General features: G+C 42.7%; 1 long non-coding RNA gene across 1 annotated transcript; it reads right to left on the reverse strand.

Moving 5' to 3' along the window:
- Positions 1-441: 441 nt before the first annotated feature.
- Positions 442-5,083, reverse strand: LOC138066317 (uncharacterized). The gene is made up of 4 exons (XR_011139639.1): positions 4,960-5,083; positions 4,064-4,270; positions 703-1,062; positions 442-598 (listed from the first exon to the last, which is right to left on the reverse strand). It is a non-coding gene; the product is annotated as an uncharacterized lncRNA (long non-coding RNA).
- Positions 5,084-20,755: the final 15,672 nt, after the last annotated feature.

Genomic DNA, 20,755 nt, shown 5'->3' on the forward strand with positions numbered 1-20,755 from the left:
ACAAGAGAGAATTGGAGCTGCTGGCGTGAGTCCAGCGAAGGGCCACAAAGTGATAGAGGGATTGGAGTTTACGAGCAGAGGCTGAGAGAGCTGAAGCTGTTTAGCCTGGAGAGGAGAAGGCTCAGGGAGGATCTTGTCAATGTGTATAGATACCTGATGGGAGGGTGTAAAGCAGATGGAGCTAGGCACTTCTCGGTGATGCTCATTGACAGGATAAGAGGCAATAGGCACAAACTGAAACACAGGAAATTCTGTCTGAACATAAAAAAACACTGTTTTATTGTGAGGGTGTCTGAGCACTGGAACAGGTTGCCCAGAGAGGTTGTGGAGTCACCATCCTTGGAGATATTCAAAACCCCACTGGGCATGGTCCTGGGCAACCTGCTGTAGGTGACTCTGCTCTGAGCAGGGGAGTTGGACTAGAAGATCTCCAGGGTGCCTTCCAACCCCAGCGGCTCTGTGATTCTGTGATTCTTTGATTCTTCTTGCATGTACCTTTATCAGGCTTGGTATTATATTGACTAGCGAGAGCTCTCATGAGGCACTGGACACCTTCAGGTTAACTTTCAGATCCGTTATTCAGTAAGTTGTCTTAAACCTGTGAAAAATTAGATAATAGAGCTTGGGAAACTGGGAAAACAGATAGGGGGATGATGTTCCCTTTTCCCTCCTCATTGGCTTCCCTGGGAATATGGTAAGTACCTTTACTATTTTTCAGCCACCTGCAGAGCTTGCGGCTTTTTTGTTTCATTCTCAGCAGGTACATTGGTTTCTGGTCAAGGAAAGGCACTTTCTGTTCCCTTTTTCCTTCAGAATGAAACGACTTCATTCACTTTCAGGCAGACTGGAAGAGGCTTCCTGAAATGTAACAGGATGTGAAAATAGCAGCACTTTGTCCGGCGCTCCTTTGAGCGTTTGCCATGGAGGCAGAGCTTGCTGCAATGCCATACTGCCCAGGGACTTCTGTTCATTCAACATTCCTCTTCTAATGACATCTTACATTAATTCATTGCTTTGAGGTTATTGCCTCTGACGTCCAATATTTGGCAAGGATGGTCTAATCTGAAAAAACATTCAAAAAATCAAACCCATTTCTTCTTCTGTCCACGTTTAGGATATTTGGGAATTTCACAACAACAATTGCTAAATTTCATTTGCATTCCCCTCCCCCACCACCACCTTCCTGATGAGTTAACTTTACTCTAGACCCCAAGTACAGTAGGTCTGGCTGATGTCCAGACATCCGTTCATCTTCAAATTCTGTTTGCATAAATGTTGTGACAGCTGTTCAGGACTGGTAGGCTAAAGAGAAGCAGGGGAATGAAATAAATATGACAAAGGCTGTTGTGACACCAGCTTTGTTTGCAGGAAATTAGGAGTTGTGTTTCAAGTAAAGCTAAATTGTGACGACTCTCCAACATTTTTAAAAACTCTTATTTTTCAGTAACAGCATCATTTTCTACTTGTCCTGTCTGTTGTTTTTTTTTCACTTTTAACTTTTAATCTATTAATGGCTGCAAGTCTCTAACTGAAACTAACTTTGCTTCAGCTTCTAATGTAAAAAGTGACATCTACAAACATAGACTTCCAGGCTCAAACATTTGGCTGTGCAGTGGAGCCTTCGGGTGCCAGAAGCAAGCTGACATGCAGCATTAGTTATGTTATCTTATTCTGCGTGATCTCACAAACTATACAGGATAGGTTTTTCACAGACTTTTAGGCAAAAAAAAACTTTTCTCTTTGAAACATGTGATAAGTAGAAAAATAAATCACTGCCTGATATTGACACTTGGATTATTAAAAGCAGGATTCGAGCCTCATGGAGGTTTTTTGAATCCTACTTACCTCAGCACTGCTTGATATAGCTGAAAGTATGTGCCTCTAGCTTTGCACTCTGGCAGCTAGGTGCGTTCTTCAATGTTTTTGCTCTACAGATGAAGTAAGGTCAGACCAGAGACCTTATGAGTCCTAAGTGTTTCATAATACTAGAGTGAGAAAACCCAAATCAGAACGGTATTCTTGCCGCAGCCCTGTCAGTGCTGGGTTGCAGATTCTGGAAAGCTTATCCGTTGATGTCAAGAGTGATTTAGCATGTGACTGTGTGTGGAAACATGCTCTGCAAACTATTGCAACATACAGTAAGGGCAAGGAAAGCAGCAGGGATACTATAAGCACTTTGCTGCAACAGCAGTTCATGCTGAAGAAAGTCTCCACAAAAAGCACATATTGCTTCCTCCGGAAGAGGGGCGATGGATAAATGGAGTCTCCCTCAAGCAGCTGTGGCACTTCCCGTATTCCACAGATAATGCTGGGATGTGAGCAGGAATGAAGAAGGAAGAGGTGATATAAATTGGAGCGGAATCCAATCCACCTCTTTTTTTATGACGTAGGCACTTTAACCATGTTAGAAGAGAACAGAAATTATAAGCACATTTGCCATTTCTTCTCTCAGTTAAAAAAGGGATTAATCACAAAGGGAAAATGCCTTGCTGTGACTCAGCAGAAAAATTATTTGCTTGGAAGTAGCTGGAGAACACAAGTGGGACACAGCAATGAATCAGGGAAACCTGGAACTTAGGATATTGGCTTCACCCTTTCCTTTAGTCCTCATTTAACAATCTGAGCACATGGTAATAAGCTGATCACTTATAGAGATAAAGAGGTATCTAATGTTGTCTTGTGTGGTTAGCGTGGATTCAGACTGCAGAGTAGAAACAGAAATATAGATGACACTGTTCCCCTTTTCGTGAACTGCTTTTTGGCACTGATCATCTTATGGAAGTTCCTGCGGTATCATCCCAGGAGAACAGGACTGAACCCTCCTTGGATGGGCCTTCCAGGATGTACAGAGGTATAAATTCATATTAATACAGACCTGGATCATCTGCTTTTTCCATAGAAAAAAAAATTTGATCCCATCACAGGATGGGAAGGCCATGAAGCTTTTCTCAAACCTGTTAGATGCCCAAGTGACACAAAGATCCTGGGAGATCCTTCAGGGATTTGCATAGAGACATTCAGCCTTCAGCTCAGTCTGCTTTAGCAGCATTGACAGGTCTGAGCTACCAAAATTTCCCCTAACAGCCCTATATGCTGGGTATGGCCCTATACGCTCTGGGAGCCAGGCACCAAGCTCCCAGCCAGGCACTGTGCCACAGAGAGGCTTCTCAGGGGCTGCTGCTGCCTGAACCTCCCCTTTCACCAAGCATGGCTGGTCCCCTTGCACCCAGTAGACATTCAAATGGTGTGCTAGCCTCTCAAAGGTGGACCAGTTTGCAGTGCTGTTTGGGTGGAAAAATTAGATTTTCAGACTTACAGGCTGTCCTGCTCACCTTTTAGGAAATGTTAAATTTCCCTAGACCCTTCAGAGGGGCTTATATAATGTTTCTATTGCTATCATTTTATGTTAAAAGTCAGCTTGGAGACCGCAGCCAAAATTAAATCTCATGGTAATAGGCAGTTTATGAATCACATGATCATAAACAGAGAGAGATTCACCAGAGATTTTATTATCTGACATACAGACAATTGGCAGCAGGCAAATATAGATACAAGGGGAAAGGTGATGCAAGGTAACAGTGAAGGCAGATGTGGTGACATGACCTAGTCACCACCGAGGTCCGGGTACTTACAAGCTGTTTCTAGACGGTTTGTTGCTAGCCAGCATAAAAAGGTAGAATTTGGAAAAGATAAACTAACATTTCCCTTAATTTTGCAATAGTACCATATGCAAAACCATGAGTCCAGGTTTTTACTACAAATCCATGAAACACAGGCTGGGATCTGCAACATTATTTTCATCAGTCATGTGGTTAATAATCACTCTTTCCTTATTACCCTTACACTAACTCTTTTAAGCCTCATTGCTCAGCACTGCGGCATCTTCCAGAAGATTAAAATGAGCAACACTGTTTTTCTTTTCCTAGATTTCTGCTGACAAACGCTAGTGACGTGTGAGAATATACTGTTGGTTCTGGGTGACAGCCAAAGTCTGAGCCAAGAAGCAGGCTGCAGGAAGCATCAAAAGCAGAGCCTTTGCACCAGACCTTACAGCTGGACTTACAGGAGCGAGTTAAATTCCACACTGCAATCGTTCAACATGACTGCATATTCACAGATGCAGCCAGGTCAGGCTGCTGGCTCCAGCACAGACTTCTGTCCCGCCTGAGAAGCGTAGTTTCTAACATAGGCTGCCTGAGGTCATCCAAGGACCACCATCCAAAGTTTTTTGTCCAAAGTTACCACATTGCTCCCAATATCTCAGAATGAACTGTAAGAAAATACCATGGAGATATAACAAAACTGAACATCTCTATGCAGAGTTTTGTTTCCTATGAAGTTAAAAAAAAATCAGAAATTCATATCCCTGAAGTAGTTCCTCCCTGCTGCCCCAGGACAGTGCATGTAATATATTATCACAAGCTCACTGATGAAAAAGGTTGTTCATAAACAACATCCACAGTCCACACACACCCTCCCAGACATAATTAAGACCCTTCATAAGAGGCAAGTTACTGTAAAGAGCACGTATCAGCAACCATGTTAAGGGAATCAGAACTGCTGTAGTGCAACATTTCCTCTACTGTTACATGAATCTGAGAAAGCCCCCTCTGCTTAAAAAAATGTTCCTTTGCATCACCAAATTTTTGGAGGATATCCAAGCTTGGCTAGGGAGAATACGTGTTGCTGCTCAGGAAAATTCATTCTACTTGGAGTCCATTGACTCCATTGTCAAGCTTCTAGGTACCAGCAATATTTTTATTTACATAAGTACATATTACCTGGAGGAAAAGAAAAATGCAAGCTATAGGAGCATCTCAAGAGCAGTTTTGGCTCAGGCTATATATGACTTATTCACTAGCAAACTTACTCCACTATCCTTTCTTTCCTGATAGTTCTTCAATTTTTATAAATTGAGGATTTAATTTCAATTATTGGCACTCACGTGGTATGGGTTACCTGAGGGCTGAGATAGTTGCTTTAGTTGCATCTTCTTTCACATGTCAGGTTTTCAGTAACCAGCAGTGAGGGAATCACTCCACTTCTCAGGAAGAAGCTCGCTCTGCAGTGTGGCACTCCAAAAAACATGCCAGGCTGGAGGAAAAGACTGACAAACCAACTCAGAGGCTGGAAAGGGGGACCAAAGACCTGAAGTCTCAAACAGCTCTAATCTTTTATTTCATAGTTTGATGTGAAGCTCAGTCCTTTGAGGTCCTTCCTAGCTGCAGTGCGTGGAGGATGATTCTACAGCCCAGCAAGGGAAGGCCATAAACAGACGGAGCAACAGAGCACAGCAGCAAGCCCTAATGCTCAGGCATAAGCAGGACAAAGCCTGGTGAGTTTACCAGTTAGTTACATTGTGGTAGGGTAGTCTTCATCACACATGCCTTTCTTCAGACACGCTCCTTGGCATTTAGTGCCCGCTCTGCATCAGACAAAGTTCCACGGGAGCCGGCGGTGTGAGCCCATGGGCAAAACCACGCAGAGGAAATACCCGCTGCCTTACCAGGGCAGAGCTCAGCCTGGCCAGAGATGTCTCCTGCCTACCTGGCATGCCAGAAGTGGCTCACCTTCAAGTCCCTGCACTGTCTGAGGGACATGAGTGGAAGCAGGTGGCGGAGCAGGACTGGGCAGGCAGAGCCCATGGGTGACCTGACTGGAAAACGCACTTCTCCGAAGGGGTAAGCTGGGAGCCCGTGCCTGCAGGGCAGCACAGCTGGCGTAACGGTATTGTCCGGGTGCACAAGTAGGAGCCGGAAGAGAGCCTTGCCTGGTGTCTCCCCAAGCCCTGCAGCCCAGGGGCTAACGCGGTCTGCAGCATGTGTTGGGAGCTGGGCCCTGGGAGCAGAACTGAGCCCAGCACCCGCAACCTGCCTCACCCTCTGTTTCCTCCTTTTCAGCCTGCTGTATTTTCAGTACTGCAGCTCCTTGTTTTCTCATGGTTGGCCAGTAAGACCCAGGCCACTGGGCTCCCTTCACTGCTCCCGCGAAAGCTCTTGGTCTACAATTTGGGAGAGTATGGGGCCCTGGGTCCCCCTCGTCCAGTCCTGCAGGGAGGAGGTCGCCCAGGATCTCGGGCAAGTCTCTGGTCTCCCACTGCCTCATCAGTGAGGTTTCTGAGGTTGTGCTCAAGGAAAGTAGCTTGAGGAGACCAGGGCTCTCAGCATCAGGACCACAAGATCAATCTGGTCAGCAATGCGGAGAAAGGCAAAGGAGGCAACCCGGTTTCCGAAATTCAACCCGGTGCAGAGAAACACAGGCGACATTGCTGAATGAGCTCGTTCTGTGTTTGATAGTTTTTTCTGTCAGCTGTGTATTTAAGTGCGTTTATTCATATGTGCTCATATAAGGAAACCAGGATCAATTATACAGCAGAAGGGTAAAGCCTGTGTTTAAGGAAAAACCACTAACAGCAGTTAAAAATTGCAGGAAAGGCACTTAAAATTTGTATTTCTCCCTGTATATGTGCAATGATCAGAAGGATTTTTCACTGCAAAAACTGAATCAAGAGGAAATGTGTATAAAATCTGAAATGCGCAAATTTATATTTTCTGAGACATATTTTTTTTTAATAAATTGGCATTTAAAGGAGAAGCTTTTTACCCAACAGCTCTCAGAGCAGCCATAACTCCCACGGGAGATGGACCCTTCTCATATACTAATTCCCAAATATACTGGTAACATTGGCAAAGGCAGAATCTCAGACCCATCGCTCAGCAGAAGACTGTGAATGCCGCTGATAAGCAGAACTCTTTTTGAGTTCTAAAATTCTAAAATTTTCATTAGTCCTTACCGTGATGAGTATGGCAGAAAGTGAAAAGAGACAATATCTGAGATGTTTATGGAACAAAAACCCAGTCATACTAGACTGAAGTCAGCAAAGATGTTTCCTCAGCTGAAAGGTGGACTGAAGTCCTTATGCTTGCTTGAGAGTTTGTTTAACTTTGCTGTGCCAGTAATTTTCCCTGCATATTACATGATGCAATAATTTAACAGATTTGGTTTTCACATATTTTCCTGCTTATGCAATTTATCTTCATGGAGAATGACTACAAGCATGCTCATGGCAAGCATTTCTTTACAGTTTCACTCACTTTACAGCCTCATGCATTCCTAGAACTTTATCAAGAGTTGCAGTACAGTTGATACCATTATTAGAGCCACAATATCCTCAGAGGACTGAAGATGCACTGGACTTTCACGTATAATAATATAATTACAATAAGCAATTGTCAAGCCCTGTGATGATAGAGAGAAGTTTGAAAAGCAACTAAATATGTCCCAGAAGCTCAAACCCAATAAAGCAAATGTAGGATGAAACAAACATCTATTATATACTTAGACTCCGCTCTCTGGGATTTCTGCTTAGTGAATAGCGTGCTAGGCTGGCAATACGGCTCCTGCATCACCCCAGTTGGATTTACACTATGAAACCACCAGCAATACAGACCAAAAGCAGACAAATGGGATTAGCTAAACGAGTTGACTGCTTTCAGGGGCCGGGAAATACGCAGAGTAGAAAAAGGCAGCCAGGTTTGGACGAGGAGGCTCGAGTGCAGGGAGGGGAATAAAACATGCGGCTCCTCTTTCTTGTCCCATGGGGGCAGAGTCATCACCCCGCAGCCCGGCGTGCGGCCCTGCGGGGCGCGAGTCCCCAGGCTCGTGCAGCAGCTCCCCTCCTCTGCCATGCACTGCCATTTTCCAGCGTGGGGTGGAGAGGGTATTTTTCTTTCCTTTTCAGAGCAGTAGTAAAAAGAGTATTTCCTTAGATGCAGCTCCTGCATATTACCTGCATCACTGCGTCCAAAAGAGAATGCAATGAAAGGGTTCAACAAAGTAAGGTCCATCAAATTCAGTGTGAGAAGTGGCTCTTTTGCAGGGGCGGGAGGAAAGGTGGAGGAAGGTGCTTTTAGTAACTCTAAGAAAGTCCAGGAAATAATTTGTTCTTGAAAGCTTGTGTGAAATCAAAGCTCAAATGGAAGAAGGACAGAGAGTTTGAAAATGGGAAAAGTCTAGCTTCTTCACTTGCCAAATTCTTCTTTTCTGAAATGATGTAAGCAGACAGGCCAAAATGAGCAAAGGGCTTGTTTGAATCCTTTGGAGTTTTTTATCTTTCCTTTAATTTTATTTTAAAATTATGCATTAACTTGTATTTCTAGATAAAGTGGAAAGAATAATAAGCAAAATATGTTTTCTAAAAATGCACATGTAAAACGCAAGAGACTTTGTTTCTTTGCTTTTCTAGGACTAGGGCCTGAAATTGCATTTTCTTTTCTCAGAAGACTTAAACACTAATTCACATTCCAAAAGCAATTACCAGTTACAGCTTCTACTGCTTGTTTTTCAAGATAATATGAAAAATACATTTTTAAATCACTGACCTTATTCACTATTGTTAACCATTTAATTGCCAAAAAAGAGTCATATTATAGTAACACAGCTGTGACATCTGTAAAAAAAAAAAAAAGACATCCTGAAAAATTAAATATTAGGTGGCTCATTTAGCTTACAGCTGTTCTGCATTCTTTTTTAAGGGGTATTCTGTGTCAAAGAATGACAGTTTTAATTTCCTTTCCTGAATGTTCTGTTTAGATCACTTTGACACAGATTATTGCTTTTACAAGAATCTAGTCCAGCTGGAGGGCAAACATCTCCCCTAATAATTTTTCTTTAATTTTTTTCCTGTTGTTCCTTAACTACATGTAGTAGAGGTATGAAGTCAAATTTTAAACTTTGGTGTGTAATCATTATTTTGCTATTTTAGGCACTCAGGTGTAAAATCTGATCAGGTGTAAAATTACATGGCTGTAACTCTAGCGTAGTCTGGTGAGAATGATTTCATGAGGTAATAAATGAAATGGTGCCTGGACTAAGCAGATGCCCTACCAACAAGCATTTCGAATCAAGACAATGTTTGAAGCATGGATTCAATTTCAATGGATCTTAGTTATATACTTCAACTGCTATATACATTTAATTGTTGTCTTGAATAGAGGTTAACTTAAGCACAAACTTTCCTGAACTGGAGCCAGAAGTCTTTGCTTATGACACAAATAATTATACTGAAGCTACTGGTGCTTTTTATAATGCTTATCATCTGCAAATCAACGCAGCAGGGTCTGCCCTGGAAGCTGCAACATCCATTCAAGCTTCGACACCTGGCAGCGGATCCCCAACTGGCCAGCGTATTCCCTCTTACCAGGGGATTTTGGTAAAGATCTTGTTCACTACATGTATCCCCATGCCCAGGCTCACAGCAGGCTCTCTTGAACTGATCCTGTGCAGCCAGTTGCTCCCCAGGTTTTGAGCTCCACATCTTCACCGGCCTTCATGTGCAGGGAAACAGTGCTGGCTTCCTCGCTGGCTGACCTCTGAGAGCTGGTCCAGGGAGGAGGAACGGGTCAGCCTACCACAGACTGTTGGTGCTTTTCCAGCAGTGCTAACGAAGACCCTGACACCGCAGATGGTCCCCTCTGCAGTGCAAGTATCAGAGAATGTGACAGAGGACACGTCTGCCACGTTAGGTGATGTGACCGGGTCTCTGTGGAGTCACACGAGAAGGAAAGGGCCCACAAGGACTGTGCCTTCAGGTCGTGTCCCTAGAATTCGAGACCTTGCTACATAGCATCCTCCGGCTGCTGTGAAGTGCCACAGCTGTATTTGGCACAAGGTGTCAGGGAAAGGGAGGGAGGCTGTGGCAATGCATGGCAAAGGTGGCAAATACAGGCCTGGCTCAGGGTGATTGCAAGGTAGGAGCCAAACAAGTAAGGTTATCCATCAAAGCACAAGATCGACTCAACAATTTCATGCTCAGGGTTTGCCGTTTCTTAGGCAGTTTGGCCAGGATTTGTTTAATTTACTTGCCAGGAGGTTTTTCAAACATCTAACATTAAATCTTTGCTAGCAAATTAGGTGTGACTAAAACCATTCTCAGGCACCAAGTCCTACATCCACATTATTAAGCCATCTCACCTTCCAAAAGAGGATGGATGCTCACAAACTGCCAATGGCTGATTGGTTCTAACCCCTAAACCATGCCTGAAAATTATTTTAGAGACTGATAATTTGCCCTAGCCTGGAGCAAGGCCAGGTATATTCTGTTACTTTAATAACATAGACGTCTGAGTCTGTATGCCCAGGAGTACCCTCTGGCACCCTCACTGGAAGAGAGGTAGCCTGTCATTGATTCATTTCATTCACTCTTCTCCTTCGCTTAGTATTCACAACAGCTACGTTAGTAAGCAACCACATTCAGACACCTTAAGGTCTCTCAGTACCTCCACTCTGAAAACTTAGACACTTACTCTACATCAAAGTCCTTTCTGACGTAATTTCTAAATATAAGTGTTTAAATCCTGCCCTTGACGTCTACAAAGTCATCACTTTTAGTTGCACCTCGATCACCCATCTGTGTGAGATGGCTGGAGCTTGGCTTGTTCCTGAAGCTATATCAAAGCTTGACAATCAATATTAAACACCGATCCCACACATGCTGGTACCATTTCTTGTGCAATCACTTATTTCACTGTTTCCCTTGAGGTACAGTTGGACAACATCACCCAAAAAATTATAGCCATCAGCTCCTTTCCATCTGTGGCCAAAACTATTACCCAATATCAACTTAAAGTCGTGGAAACTCTCTGCAAGTACATCTAGAAATTAATTAATTTCCAGTGAAAAACAGAGCCATGCACTCCTGCCGCCCCTGCACTGTTCTTACCAAAGTACTTGCCTGTAGACAGCACCATCCTGAGCATTTGGCAAGTCTTCTCCTCCTGAAGCAATGCTCGTTTTTGTCTGAGAGTGAATGTACGCCATGAATACAATCAGCATCTGTGGTAATTTTCTCTGCTTGTTAAGTATGTATGAGGCTCCTGAGATCCATCCAGCATGCAGCCCACATGAGTCTGGTGATACTGGTAATGGCTGGTGCCTCACATAGTGCTTGGACAAAACCTCCTCCCATCCCCAAGGGGAAACTTCCTACCCGATCCCCAGATACCAGCTCCTCTTTGCTGCCTCCATTCCCGCTGGACTCGAGCTAAGCACTGTGCTCTCTTTTTCTCTCCGCAGACTACTGTGCTCCAGTCGTGACCCTTACCTCTTGAAATGGCACAAGCCTTTGCAAGGACGTGGTACAATCAGGCCCAGCACTGGATTCAAGTCCTTAGGGAGGAGTCCCTGTCATCCTGAAGTTAGTATGGCTCTGCTTTCACTGCTTTTTGGGTGCACTGCAGCAGCAGCATCTTTGAGATACGTTATATCCTCCACTAAAAGAGATTTGCCACAGCCAAAGAGCTTGGGAGATGGAGAAGGACAGCCACTCCACCTGGGAAAGGCGGAATGGGTAGGTGGTGAAGGTTTTTGGGATCTAAAGCAGCAGATGGATCCAAGGTCCAGACTGATCCACTTGTAACTGAGCGCTCTCAAAGCTGAAAGAAGATATTGGAAGGGGCAGTAGCAAGGATGTATTCAAGAGGTGATCCTCAAAGACCAATGGGTTCAGAAGAGGATGATGACAAAGAAAAATTTTAACCATTCAGAGGCATATCGATCCCATTACCTAAAACTATGGTGAGAAAGACGCCATATTCTGCCAGGAAATATGTGCAACCTAAAGGCATCAGCAGAGTCGAACATCGGCAGCTACTTGAGGTTACTGCTTAAGAAATAGCTACTGTGTTGACCATAGTGGAAGCGGGAAACAAGCAAATGAGGGAGGCAGAAGAAAGCATTTTAGAATTGCTCTTCTGTACTAGCACAGATACTTTCTGATTTTCACTCAGCCCATCTTCCAGTGCCAGCTGGAGTGCTGCCGTACTTCTCTATTGCTGTGTCCTCAAGTTCTCAAAAATACGTGTTTTAAAAATGGTCACTGTCTCAGTCACCTTTTTCCTCATCTTTTTAACTATAGGGCCTAAGTTTGCTTTTCTTCAGACATGTATTATTATCCCTATTTAAGAGATTTAAAACTAAAAATTCTTGCTAGCCGGGGCTGTGATTCCATGTTCCAATCCCTTCAAAATTCAAAGACATACTTTATCCTGAAATAATCCAGGAGTTTTCTGGAAAAGTGCCAGAGTCTCTATATCTTGAACTCTAGGTAGTTGGAACAGAAAAACGGTGACAGACCTGTGATCCAAAATGAGTGGCTTGCACTCAAAAGTGTGCAAGAAAAGACAAACTAATTGAGTAATAGCCTGCAGTATGTTCATACTTCTTTTGACATCCCTCTCTGCAAGTTGCTATGGGACACAACACCTAGAATTACCAATGCTCCACCAATTTTTTAAAATGAATGAGAAACAAAGAGTGCTAACCAGACATTATCAGTATAAAGAAATAAGGGCTGGGACTCTCTAGCATGGAGGCAAGTGGCTTTCATGACGGTTATCACCAAACGTATGCCTTTCTCTGCATGCCAGAGGTCACACTCTCTTCCCCATCCCCATAGCAGGTCAGCAAACATGAGCATGTGCCCACACATGTGTCACTCCAGTCCCCTACCTGGCTCACCAGCACTAGCAACATCCGTGGCAGCTTGGGCTCATCTGCTGCCAGTGGGGTACGCAAACAGCTGGAGGCAGCAATCTTATACACTGTGTCACAGTATGTGTTGTCAGAGCTCATGTGATAGGTACACAAGGACCTAAAATGCCATCATAGCTCTGCAGTTTCATTTATGGAATTACTAACTCGGAAAAGAGTGACAAGAGCTGAAATTGTGGATGAAGAGTTAGCTCTTGTCACTCAAAATTTCAATTTCCTTCTAGATCCCCTTCTTCGTTGAAAGGTTTCCGTTTCTCTGCTTGTATTATCTCTTTCAATCAGCATTCCTGGTAAAACAGTTACCAGCACTGCTGTTATAGTATTCGTAGCTTAAAAAGTTTCGCAATATGGGGAAAATTAACAAGATGGATTCTTTTTGCCTCCTCCCAATCTTCCTGAATTCAGTGGCAAAACTCTTGCTGGTACAAGAAAATTTCTTTTTCTGCAGTCTGTGAGAAATATATACATAGAAATAGATTTTAAAACCATTTTCAATGAGATGCTTCTTATTTAATGAGTTTCACCTTGGGAGGTCAAAGTACAATTTTCAATAGAATCCCTGCATCCCACGCTCAGAACATACTATAAACATCCTACTCTGTGCCAGGTGGAAATTCTGAGATTTCTTCCTAGCAATTTAAACCAGACCAGCTCTTTCTTCTGCTCAGTCCCTTACAAAACCATCATAAAAAAAACTCAAACCACAACACAACAGAAAAAACCAACAACAACCCTAACCTTCCAGTGCAGCTCAAGGATAAAACACCAAGCTTAAAAATGAAATTATGAGGGCACGGCTGTTTAGTAAGGAAAAATGGTACCTACGTGTTATGAATTGTTAAAAAAGAGATTTCACAGTAAGCTAACTATAATGAATAAAATGCAGAAGACTGGAAAGTTAGAAATCAGTGGTGAGAAATGACACAAGCCGTAAGAATGTGCTTATTTGAAATGGGATCAGACTACATTATTTACATAAAACACATTTACTATGCTTTAGCATGATGTTTTATGCCAGGGTATCACATGTCTTTCTCTCCTGGTGCCCTCCAGCTCAGGCTTTTGGAAAGATTTCATTTGTTTTGGGGAAACATTTAACATATTCCTGCCACGTTGCGTAAAATTCTGCCTCAGAGGAAGGTATTTACATCTGTCTGTTCAGTGTATGCTGAGAAACTCATGTTGAAACTAAAGGTTTCAGACAACATACCTTAGAAAAAGCTTTGTTGTAGCAGAGCCCTTGGCCTGCAGACATCCTCATATGTTTCACTGTTAAGTGGGCATAGCACCATCGGCATCAACAGGACTACTCAGAGACATAAGGTTAAGTGCTTATTTGCAGATCCAGCCTTCCGCATATAAGACAATATTGTTAAAGAAGCTGAGAAACGGAAATGAAAACAGACACACTTAAATATCTCAGGTTAGCATTTAAAATGTGATCCTTTGGTGAACATTTAAGAACAATTCCTGGCCAGGTAAAGTGCCCCCAAGGCCATCATACGGCTTGTAGCAGAGCCAAGACTAAAATTCACATTAGAGAGACATCCCTGTACAAGCGTTTTTCCACTACAAAGTGGAGTGTGTAGTATTTATTGTCTGTCCTACAGCAAAGAGAGGAGCTGATCCCTCTCTGCTCTGAATTTGTACACCACCATGTTGAGTTTCAGCCAGCTCTGCCAGGAGTCAGCTCCAGGGAGCTTGAACCCAAGAGAGTTCAACTAGCTCCCGGTGCACTTCACTCCCTCGGGGAGGGCTACTCATACTGTTACGATACTATAGCTCAAGACATTATATTTCTTTTCTGCATCAGGAAGAGGACAGCTACCTCACTGAGGACAATACTTAAGGTAACAGGAGCTGTGGTTCAGAAAAAGACTGTCAGTGTGGCTTGGTTATTATTTGCTTTGTGGAAGTGCTTAGGGAAGAATCAGGCTCTGTGGTATTATACAGGCAGGTCCCACGGGCATTTCTGGCATTTATGTTTAAGGTGTGACGTTATCAGCAGAGCACTGCTACCATGTTTCAGGGCAAGGGACATCGTGAGCTGACTGTTCGCCGTAAAGATCAGGTACGCATCACTTAATACACAAATAAGCTTCTAAATAATCATTTCTGCAATGATACACAATTTTAGCAGAAAAATATTCAAGACTCTAGTTTCTAATTCACTTTCTGACTGAAGTGAGAGAGCTGAGCTACAACTGCAGGTAATTTGGAGGCGCCAGGAAGCATCCTTGATGTTTTAGAGCATTCCCGGCTGAAGAATAGCATTTCCGATTTCATGTAAAGTAGCTCTGATTTGCAAAGACCATACCAGACCCCTAGAGGGAAGAAAGTGAAGGTGGCTCAAAACTGTCAATATTTCTTTTGCAAGTCTGCCCCGTAGCCTTGGCTTACTGGGACATTACTGGGCTTACTGTAACATAACTGCTTCATGTAACCTTTTTGTTCCTGATAAACTCTTATTTGACAATGACTAAAAGTGCTAAAGTGAGAGGCAAAAGAAAAAAAAAAAGAAAATAGGAAAGAGCAAGGGTAAAATAACAACCTACACAAGCAGCTCCAAAGGACTTTTTTTCCTTTTACCAGGAAAAAAATGATCTGATGCTGCCCAAGGAAATATCATCTCATGGCCTTTTCCATCCAATTCCAAGTTACGGCTACCTGAAACTGGCTATGCTTTATAGAGCAAAGTTGTGTTAACACTGGAAGGAAACCTACCTCATGTGCACAGAGAAAAGTCCTGGCTAAAAGATGATTTGGGGGAAAGAGACTCAGGTTACCTAAAAAGAACCAAAGTGCAGGGGGTTTTTTGAGGACACAAAAACTATATACATTAGCAGGGAATTAACAGCAAACTTCAAGAGTATCAAGAGACTTTGCACTGTGGAATTACACATCCTTTTCCAACAGTTATTTTTTAATCAAAAAACATCACCTATGTCAAAATGAAATTGTTCTGCAAAAAGGTATTGCTTCTGACAAATTGCCACAGAAAGTTTATTTTAAAACAAAAAGCACGTCACTCCCGAACACCTGGCATTTCATTTTGGAATTATGAAATTTCAAGCTCCCATTGTGTGGTTGGTGGGATTTCATGATCACAGTCTTCTTGTTGTTACTCCAGGCTATATCACGATTAGTAGTGCGTAAGAGGCGAATTGAAAGAAAGAGGTGGCAGAACAGGTAAACTGACTTTGCCCTCTAGCAATGAAGTGCTCAGTGTTGATGGCAAGCAAAGAATTTCAATTAGATGTCAGAGACCCGTAGTTTCTCCTTTTCTGGTATCATCTGATTAGTTTTCTTCCTTGTAATATCCCAACAAATTATATATGTTTCTTATTGTCCTAGCCTTTGTTCGAATGTCACTACTTTTAGAAAAGTTTTCTAAAAGCATAATGAGAGGCTAAGAAGAGAATGAACAAACTGTACGGAAAGTAGGAGGGATGGTAGAAGCTATTTCCCACTTTATCCACTCATCTGTCATTCCTTTTACATACAGGACATGGTTAGGTTCATAACAAATTCAATAGGAATCTTTCCACTGAGTTCAGGGGCAACACAGAGCCACCTATTTAGAGTAATTTTACCACACATTGACGTTTAAAAACAGCTCTTCCTCTATGTGACATTGATCTTTCACCTTGGAGAAAAAATAAATAAAACAATTATTTAATTATCCCCATGCCTGGCTCCCTAAAACAGCACACAGAAATTTGCTCAATATGTACATCATAAGAAAGCCATGAAACAGGAAACAAAAAGGAAAGGAGTTCAAGGGAAGTTAAATGACCCTCCCACATGTTTCTTCTGAGCATAAACCAGAAAACATCATCTTTGTCCTGCTCGATGTTTGAAGGCTTTCGTTTCTGGAGAGGCTCTTGGTAGACCAGAGTATTGAAGTTTTAGATATATATCCATATGCCAAACCCCATTTCTAAAGCTCTGATTTCTAGAAGTTAGGATTCAATCTGATTAAATTTGCAAACTAAAGGGTCTGACAACCCCCTCAGATTGCTTAATCTAAAAAATTGTCAGCTGTGGACTTACCTACTCGGTATTTCTCTTGCCATGGGCATCAGGTAAGGGGAGCCCTGTCAAAATCAGTGGAGTTACAATAATTTAAAGCATGTGTAATAGCTTTCTGTGGGCGAGTGGGAAGGGCTGGCCCAAAAGACCACTTAGGGAATAGCAAATTTGTTCATAATACAATTGGGAGCTGAAAACAGGTGGACACAGTCCTAGGAGTCAGGCCTTCTAGTGGTCTCCATTGTGCTGACACAAGTGTTTGAGCAGACATGCAGTGAGCCAGATCACGGAACAAATCTTGCTGAAAAATGTTAATTATTAATTTTTTTGATGGGTTAGTTTTCAGCTAGATCCTCTCTCCAGTCTTACACAGCTGCTCAAAGGCCGGCACTGACACATGGGAGGTGGTGAGAATAAGCAACTCGTGGCAGAAGCCAGACTACAGACTGGCAGCATCGTTCCTTTTGGTAGCATCTTTCCCACACTGATATCAGCTCACAGTAGTCATGGAACCACATGTTAAATGTCAGACAGAAAGCAGGAGATTTCACTAAGTACACACGTGAGACCTAGGCTAAATAGCACACATGGATAGTGCATAGAACATAACTGCATAGCGGTCTCCAAGGAATGTCCTCTGCAGACAGAAAAATTCCTTAAAATAAAAACAATTTAATTGAAATTACAATTTTAAAAAGTAGCAATTTTACAAAAAGTATGAAATATGCAATTTCACACCAGAAATTTTGTAAAGATATTGCAAACACCTAATGAAAATACTGTGGAATGAAACACAAAAGTTTAATTTATCCTTTCTCATAAGTCTCTGTAATTTGACCAAAGTCTTTACTCTCTGTTCATATTTGTCGGTTTTTTGCATTTACAGAGAATAAAGAGAATATGGTTTGCTGTCACACATGTTTAAAGAAATCTAAACAGTTAATTTGACAAGTCCAGACAAGCAGTACTGATGTGATACTAGAAAAAAGTAGACCACAGAAATCCCAAGATTTGAAAAATCAAACAGTGAAGAAGATCAAAGCCAGAGTAGTAGGGTTGTGGTGCTTGATGCTGTACAACTACATTACAAAGGCAGGGAGATACCCAATATATTCCCTCTCCACACCAGAATTGCCATTGTCGTATGTAGCTTCAGGCACACAGGAAAGTTGGGGTTTTTTGGATGAGAGGGTTTTTTGCTTTTCTGGTTCTGTTTTTTTTTTCTTTTGGTTTCGTATGTATTTTTACAATCAGCGGGTGAATCAGAGAACATCCTGCATCTGGCAGCAGAGGTACACGAGGGACTTGACATTGAGCAGCGCTTAATTCAGGGCAGGCAGAGGCACCGTCCTCAGGGACGTTTCTGCGTTCCTTTCCCAAGGTGAGGGCAAACCTGTGCTGAGGAAGTGGGTACGAAGAAGCCAGAAGGTCAGTTGAGGAGCCCGGGCCCTGGCTGGCATGAACCCCACAGAGGAGCATGCCCAACACTGCTGCCCCCTCGGGAAAGCAGATGCCTATCCGGGGCAGCTGGAGGTATCTCCCTCCCAGGAGAATGCAGGCTCAACTCCTCCTGGGTTTTAGCGTACATATGGGCTCTTCTTCCCAACATGCAGCCCGTAGAGGAAGTAAGGCTGATAATAGAGGCCTTCACCCCACCTCAGCCTTACCCAACACCTTTGAGGTCAGAGCGCGCCCTGGCAATCACTTTCTATTTCTGTCAAAGTGTCTAATTTCTCATACTAACTGTTCAGCCAAATACAACCTGTAATCCAGATCTCCTCACCAATTCAGCACGTGTCCTAACCTCTAAGGTTAGGGTAAAGAGTGAGGAGCCCTGATTTCTCTCATCTCTCTGGCGAAAAATGGTTCCCTTTAAGAAGAAAGATTGGAAAACATCTTGGCCAAGTTTATATTAGGAGTTGGGAGACTTTCCTGTAAAGTAGTAAATGTGGGTTCATAATCCCTTTAGATAGGGAAGGGATATGATTCAATGTCTCCCACATCCTGGTTGAGTAATTTAAATTAAAAGCACTGGGCCATCTAATTGGCCAACTGAAGGAAATGTCTAGCTGAACCTAAATCGCTTCAGTCCTCTAGTGATTGGGTCAAAGTCCTTAAAGGTAGCCTGGCCCCCCATGATACTTTTGCTTCATTAATAGCCGTGCAGGAAGAGTGAAGATTACAGATCCAGCAGAACCTATTAATCCACACAATTATGTTTGGAGGTGTGACTACGAAGGGCTCCCACTGTAGTAACTAACGTTACCTTACTACGAAGGGCTCCCACGTTACCAAATTCAGGTTAGAGCAATAAAGGAGCTTGCTAGAACCTGCCAAGAAGGGAAGGAAGACCAAAAAACCTCAACACTTATGACACAATTTCTGAGCGGTGACATTCAGGTTTCTCAAAAAGACTGTAAGGCCAAACGTATGACAATGAAGGCAAATCCCTCAGTAGCTCCTTTACTGCTGCGTCACTACAGGATCCTTGAGCGATAGGACGGTTACGGAAACGCATAAAAGCCATTGCAGGTGCATAGGGTGTTTTGTTTTTTCTAGTTATCCATCTCCTAAGAAAAATTTCCAATCCATATATACTACTAGTGAAACATTATCTCCCAAAAGTAATGTGCCGAAGACTTGCATCTGATTCTGGCAATGGAGCTATAATACTTTCATCAGTGATCTCATCCTCTGTTGCTCGTAACTGCTGTTCTCTAAAGCAGCACCACCACTCTATAGCATATATAAAAGAGAATCCTCCAGGTGGAGAGTCTGCACGTCTCACTGTACTCAAACGAGATTTCAATTACACCTGCCTACACTTCAGCCATCTTTCCATGGTCCAAGCTCTGACAGAGAAATAAAGAGTTCATAAGCATGAGGCATCATATCTCTTCCATCATTTAGGGTGCAGCGGTGAAAATAACCACTGATACAATCCAGTTCCTGTTCTTAATGCAGAGAGAAACTTCTACTTTCCAGGAAAAAACACAAAACAAGAATTAAATGACTTGGGTGATGCGTAGGTAATTTACAACATTGCAGAAAAGGCAGTCACTAGCAAAAGCAGAAGGAGGATGCATGGCCAGAGGTCAGACTACACGAGAGAATAGTCTGATAAAGAGATTACTCACATGAATATGAGTAACCCCATTTAGATCTGCAGGTGTCTCATTAAGTAACATACAAAACTTTTACTAACTTTTACTTTTTACTTTTTGTGAAATAGATTCTATGGTTATTCAACTAAAATACAGATAGAGACACACAGACAGCCCTTTCTTTTTCTCCAGCTTTGAGCAAGCTCCTCAGGGAGAGAACCTGTCTTTTTGATTGCTTTGTAAAATGCAATTTACATCTAATGTACTATATTAAAAATAACAAACAGTAAAAATAAGAAACAAATTAAACCACTCCGTACCTCCCATATACTCAAACTGCTCCATGTGTTCTCTTTTCAGTTTCACCATCTTTCCTGATGACTGAAAATCCTCCCTCTTCTCCTTTGTTATACAACTACTTCAGAAGTTTGATCTTTCATGCTTAAACAAGCTGAGAGGGAACCAAGCAGTTCCTTAAACACAAGTGGAATTTACAGTGAATTTATTTTTAAAAGAGCCCAGCGACTTTCTTTAGAAACTCAGCCCAACAATAGTTTGAAACACAAAACTCAGAATGGGGTGTCTGTCAAAACAGTGGGTTGACCGAGGGAGCGATGACCACAAAGAAAACAAATACGATTAGCACGTGGCGTTCGTGCTTATGAAAGACGAAAGACCACCAGGGTATTTTTAACTTCATCAGTCCCCTGCAGCAGTGTGTGAAGCAGCCCTGCACTTTGGCGGGGCTGCCCAGCGCCGGGCCCACTACACTGGGACGGAGGGGAAGCAAGAGCTGCTTTGCCGCTGCCAGGGCATCTTTCACCTACCCTGGAAGTTGACCAGTAAAGATCATAGCATGATTTCACTTCTCAAGATTAAGCAGATAAAGCTGAAAACCAGAAGAACATAACTGAAAGCTAGCTAAAGATGTTTCCTCCAAATCTCTAATGTAGTCTCAGGCAGGGAAATCCACAGTATTTGCATATGATAGTCTCAAGGAGAACATTTAGGTCTACTACTACGTATCTTAGTCTTGTTTACAAATGATGCGAGTATGCCTTCAGGGAAGA

The sequence above is a fragment of the Struthio camelus genome, chromosome 2 (genome assembly GCF_040807025.1).
Source record: "Struthio camelus isolate bStrCam1 chromosome 2, bStrCam1.hap1, whole genome shotgun sequence".
In the NCBI taxonomy this organism is placed as follows: domain Eukaryota; kingdom Metazoa; phylum Chordata; class Aves; order Struthioniformes; family Struthionidae; genus Struthio; species Struthio camelus.